We start from the raw sequence: 6,047 nt of genomic DNA on the forward strand, positions 1-6,047 counted from the left end.
CACCCCTGCTCTAAGGCACTCAAAGTGGTCTGCATGGCCCTTTATCTTCAAAACAACCTTGTGAGATGGGCTACATTGATGGGCAACAAAGGCCCAGTACAGTTTGTGTTTGGAAAATTAATAGTACGATTGCCTCAAAATATCAGCTGTGTGTTGCCCCTTCACAATCAAGGCATTTTTAATTGGTCTTCAAGCTCCAGTCATTATTAAGCAACCGCTCCTCTTCCTCTATTTCAGAGACTGTGGCAGGGAAGGGAGCAACGCTCCTGGAGAATCCACCTGGGGCAACTATTCCCGAATGCCCCATGAATTGTTTTCATAAATTCATAGAAGAAGGTTGGAGAGACAGAAAGAACTGTGAAGGCAGCAGCGAAACAACAACAACAGTATTTATATACCGCTTTTCAACAAAAAGTTCACAAAGCGGTTTACTGAGAAAATCAAATATCTAATGGCTCCCTGTCCCAAAAGGGCTCACAATCTAAAAAGATGCAAAGGAATACCAGCAGACAGCCACTAGAACAGACAGTGCTGGGGTGAGGTGGGCCAGTTACTCTCCCCCTGCTAAATAAAAGAGGACCACCCACTTGCAAAAGTGCCTCTTACCCAGTTAGCAGGGGTTCCCTGCGGGATCCCTCGCATCAGACCATCCGCCCTCTGTTCTGCCAAATATCCCAACTCCCTTCTAATGCCCGCTTTTTGGCTAATTAACACCCCCCTTTTCCAAGAAGCACAGCTGCAGTGTGCAATGGAATGAACACAGAACTCCTTATCTATAGCAAATAACAAGAATTTATTAAACAACAAACACAGACACTCCCTGCAAGTCCTCTTGTCCAGAGGCTTTTCCTCCCCAAAACTCCACTTAACTCCGTGGTTAAAGGTCCAAAGCCTCCAGTCCAAGTCCAATCCCGTCTCCAAAACACAGTCCAGTCTTCTGCAGTAGAGTTCCTCCTCTCCAGCAGTGTGTCTCCTCCAGCAGGGTCCTGGCAGTCCTCTCTTCCTGTAGGTCTGGGTCAGGTAGCCCTCTTGGTCAGCGTCCGGCTTCCGGCTGGGTCAGCGTCCTGCTTGACCAGCCCTTTGCTCCTTCTGAAGCTGCCTTTTATCCTGCAGCCCCTTGTTAAATCCAAATCCAGCTCAACTGTGAGAAGTCCAAGTTAGGCTCAGCTGAGCCATCTCTTCAGTCCATTCAAAGTCTCATCAAGGTCAAATGAAGCTCAGGTGTCCATCAGAGTCTCCATTGGCCTTGATTGATTACAGCTGTGGAGCCAGCCCTGCCCTTCCCAGAGCTGTCAAACAGCTGTCAAAACATGGGATCACTGTCAACACCACATCATCCACCTGATGATCTTCTGATCTTCCATTACACCCTCCCCCCCTCTGACCCAAACAGGGGAGCTAATTAAAGAGAATTTCAATCAAGGGGTTGCCAGAAAAGTAGATGGTAAATCTCTGGTTATTTTGCAAGGGATTGACAATGATTTCTAACTCTCAGTTGATATAACAATTCACCACCCTGAGTGGTGGCCAGGGTGGTTTTTGGTTGAGCTCTTCCCCCCCCTCCCAACTTTAGCATGTTCTCTTCATAGAGATGCATACCTGGTGTCATCCATTTTTCCTTTTTGGGTGGAGGAGTATTTATTTGCCCAGACATTTCCTGATGTCTGTCTTAGGACCTGCTGCAAGTTTTGCTGTTTCCTTTCTTCAACCTGTGGGTTATGACTCTAATTGGATCATGAAATGATCTCCTCATTTGGGGAGGAGGTCCCAGCAGCCTTCCAAAGCCTGTGCAGGAGAGGGCTTGGCTCCAATTCAATAATGCCACTGCGTTATCAAAACTGAGTTCTTGCTATAATCCTGCACAGCCTCTTCTTGCTGTCTTCCCTTGCAGCTTCTGAAGCTGGCCCTGCTCAGGCTGCTATCTCACAGGCTTGTTGTGAGGACACAAGTGGTGGGGTGGGCAGGTTGGTTCCCAGGATGGGGTGGGATCAGGGTGGGTCCTCCAGCCTCATTATTTATTTGAAGATACTATCTTAAGGGCACAATCCTGCCCTTGATGAGTCGGCACAAGACTTGCGCCAGCCAGGAGGGTTGCAAACGTGCCATAAGGCACATTTCTACCTCCTCAGGAGGAAGCCAGACTGGCACTCCAAGAAGTGCCAGCCTGTGGAGACTGACGGAAGCATCTGTGCCAGTTTCCTCCCACTGCCTTGCATCAGCTTCCATGCGCTGACACAAGGATGAAAGGGAGGTGGGGAGGAGGCATTCCTGGGCAGGTGGTGGGTGGCCTTGGGGGCCAGCAGGGAGTGGGAGGTGGGGCTGGGATCCGGCAGTTATGCCAGATCCCAATCCCTGTTCCCAGGGAGAACGGAGCAGCTCCAAGCCGCTCCACTCTCCTCGAACTTGTGCCACCTGAAGAGGTGGTGAAAGTCCGAGGAGACCCATAGGCTCCAGTGGCACTTACCCAGAGGTAAGGGGAAATTTTCCCTTTGCCTCTGACTGAGCCACTTGTGGCCACTATTCCTGCGCTGGATACAGCACAAGCCTCTTGGCTTGCCTGTTCCAGTGCAGGATAGGATTGCGCCCTTTGTGTTTTAAGAAGAAAATTTCACTAGGGCTTACACTGAAATTGGAATTCTTCTTTATGCAGTTCGAACTTAAAAAAAAGATTAACAGGCAAAATGGCAGACAGATCTTAATATAAACCCAGCAGTGCCAGTTGAAACTATATAAAATGGCATTACTAAAATCCAGATCAGTGGAACAGAGAGATTCAGATGGTGAAACGGAAAGCACCTTTAAAGGGCCACCTTGAACTTCTACCTTGAACTGCGCCTGGAAATGCATTAACAGGCAGCACTGATAAAGGAGTTGTTTTGTTGGTGTTGGCATAATGTATGTACTGTATTGTTGTACTGTTCTCACTCTTGATTGGATGCAGCCCTGAAAGCTTTTGCAGAAGGGCTCTGTGCTTATTTACTTCTTACTTCTGTGCTTGCTTCTGATAAACAAATGCAGATTTGAAAAATGCAAATCTCCACCTACTGTGGCCTTGTGCAAATTGCTCCTCTGTTGTTCCTGGTGGTCCTTGCCTGTAAAACAAGGGTCACCTGACAAAATAGAGGGGTAGAAGGTGCAGGATAGACAAAAGCGTTTTGTTGAAGAGCAGTATATAAATAAGAATTCTTTCCTGAATGAAATGCTTATTAACAGTCCACAAATATGAATTTGGTGCCACAAGTTGTGGTGATGGGTACTGGCTTAGATGACTTTTACTATCAATGGCATTTAGCCTTGTTAACTGATCAGAACCTCCATGAACAGGGGCACTCTACATCACATTGCAAAGTGTTAGAGACCAGGAAGAAGGATGGGCTGATGCCTTCAAGCCCTGCTTGTGGACTTCTGATTGGTTGCTATGGGCAAGAGGCTGCTGGGCTAGATGGCCCATTGGTTTGATCTGACTGGGCTGCTGTTCAGTCCTTACAAGGCCTCTCTTAAACAGCTGATAACATGATATGACCACAACATTATTCTAGTACAGGGATGGCAAACTCATTTCAAAGTTTGCATTCATGGTGCCTGTTGAGGGCTGGAAATGACATCATTAAGCAGAAAATGACATCATTAAGTAGATGATGCCCAGAAATAAGTACTTTCTCACATAAAACTCATTAGCCACAAATGACAGAAGAGAAAATGTGCAAATCATGTTTTCACAATATGACAGAGCCCAATTATATTGGGAGAGCCCAATTATAATGGGAGCCAGATTTGGCCTGCTGGCCTTATGTTTGACACCCCTGCTCTAGTATGATTTGAACCAAAAGTTTAGATTCCCTCTTTGTGTTTAGGGAGGCTGCAGGAGGCTCTGGTAAGTACAGCCAAGCCCCTGCAGCCCCCCTATTGACACAAACCTGGGGATCACGTCGCTGCCTTCCCCCCCACCCCCACATGGTCTTAGAGCAGCTCAAACTTTCCCAGAGAGTTTGAAAACCGCTGGCATAATGGATTGGGGTGTGTAGGTGCATTTATTATACTTATTTTTGTATAATAAGTATAAGTTTTGAATGGTGACAGCAACTGTCACTCTGCAGATGCCTGATCTTGTCTGATCTCAGAAGCTAAGCAGGGTCAGGCCTGGTTAGTACTTGGATGGGAGACCGTTTGGGAATACCGGGTGCTGTAGGCTTATATCATAGTCTTTTGAGACTGAAGGTTGCCAACCAGTGGTTTCAGAATAACTTGTACAGTATACCTGTGTAGCTTATGGTTGAGGTAGTGAAGCCCCCATCACCAATTGGGCTGGGCCAGTGTGACAGTGTGGTCTGTCCATAAACGTTCTAAAAAACTCCAGGAGCAAAGTTACTGTGAGGGAGGGGGAAGCTGTCAATTTGTCAGGGGCTAGAACGTCACACTTGCCCTCAAGATAGCAATAGCTTTCTGGAGAGATTGTGGAATAGTTAAGGGGGCGGTTGTTGAGGCAAAGTGAGTGCTGGAATAATGAAAGGGAGGCAATGGGCTAAGAAATGGGGGCAGAGTGGTGGAGAGAAGGGAGCCAACTTACAGACCGATTTTAACTAACTGGGGCTGGTTGCTGGACTAATCTCACAGCAGCTACCCAGTGCTGTCAAAGCAGGGCCGCTGAGTCCATGCTGTATCTAGCACTGGAATTAAGCATGCTGGAGGTCTCCTTTGGGGTAAGGTCTCCTTTGTTCCCTTACACTGTGCAGAGTGTCAGCTTGCTCAGTGGGGCTACTTGGGTCTACAAATTGCTGGTGTAGTAGCCCCATGTAGGTCTTCTAGGCCTATCATGGAGGCAGCTGAAGCCTTCTTCACCATCCCTGTCCCCTCTGGGCCTGAGTCTCCCTCCCTGAAACATCCCCTCCCCTCTCTGTTCCACCCTCCCCTGCCACCCAGCTCAGCATTTACCTGCCCCATTGGAAAGAATGCAGGCCTTCCTGCTTGTGCTGCTTATTCTCTGGGTGTAAAAAGTGCTTTAAGGTGCTTTTATGACATGCAGTGCTGGTGCTCATCAACCATAGGATTGGGCTGTTCATTTATTAAATTGATCAAAACCCACTCAATTAATCAATAGGTTGGTCCATTTAAATTTGCATGTAAGAGAGAAAATGACTGCAAAGAAAAACACATATTTTCTTTGTTTTTAGATGACCTCCATTCATGCCATAACAGATGCCATCTTAAAGGCGTTCCTTCTCTGTCATGCAAGAGGGAACGCCACTGAGAAGGTGGAATTGGCCAACTGCAGTTTTCATACACTCTTGTGTCTAAATGGAATGTTAATCCAAACAGGGATATATTCTCATATATTTAACAGATTTTAATTGGGGACATGTCGCAAACTTAGGGGGTTTGGGGTGCTCAGAGTTCTTGGTTCTCGAACCCTAAAGCCCTCAAGTCCCCCCTGTCCAGTAGTACTGCCACCACCCTGTATGTGCCAGTGTCTCAGTCCAGGGACACCGAGACCCTCTAGGCTTAACCTTGCAGGCACTGAGCTCTTTCTCCAATTAAAGCTTCAGTCCTCAAGTTACTAGACCTCAATGAGCACTTGGTAGCTTGCTGAATGGCTAGGCAGGATTCTGAACCCTTGTCCCAACAGACAATGAAACAGCTTAGTAAAAGATATTTTAGTTTATTAAGTACATACGGTTACATAAAGTTACAGTAAGGCAGCAAATGCTAGAGGCATAAACATCTAGAAAACACATCAGCAATAAAATAATAAAGCTAGCCGGCTATCTCTGTTAATCCCTCTCTCTCACCTGGGTCAGTTACTCTTGTAGATCTTTTAGCCCCAAGGCTACCTGTGAGGCCAGATGCCCATGGTGCACAATGGAGCTCACAGCGTGCAGGATGTTGCACCCAAAAACTCTGTCCAAGAAGGAACACACACACCCCTTGGGCACTCATTATTATACTTCTTATGCTAATAGTGCTGAGGTGACTTCATTCTTATTTAGATTGTCCAATCAGAAACTTTTGAGGACAGAACCTTCTTAAAGTTGGCCTGGTTGCTAGCCCTC

The 6,047-nt window shown here is 46.9% G+C and overlaps 1 pseudogene; it reads left to right on the plus strand.

Annotated features, from left to right (window-relative positions):
* Positions 1-4,072: 4,072 nt before the first annotated feature.
* Positions 4,073-4,192, plus strand: LOC136659758 (5S ribosomal RNA; annotated as a pseudogene).
* Positions 4,193-6,047: the final 1,855 nt, after the last annotated feature.

The sequence above is a fragment of the Tiliqua scincoides genome, chromosome 8 (assembly GCF_035046505.1).
Source record: "Tiliqua scincoides isolate rTilSci1 chromosome 8, rTilSci1.hap2, whole genome shotgun sequence".
In the NCBI taxonomy this organism is placed as follows: domain Eukaryota; kingdom Metazoa; phylum Chordata; class Lepidosauria; order Squamata; family Scincidae; genus Tiliqua; species Tiliqua scincoides.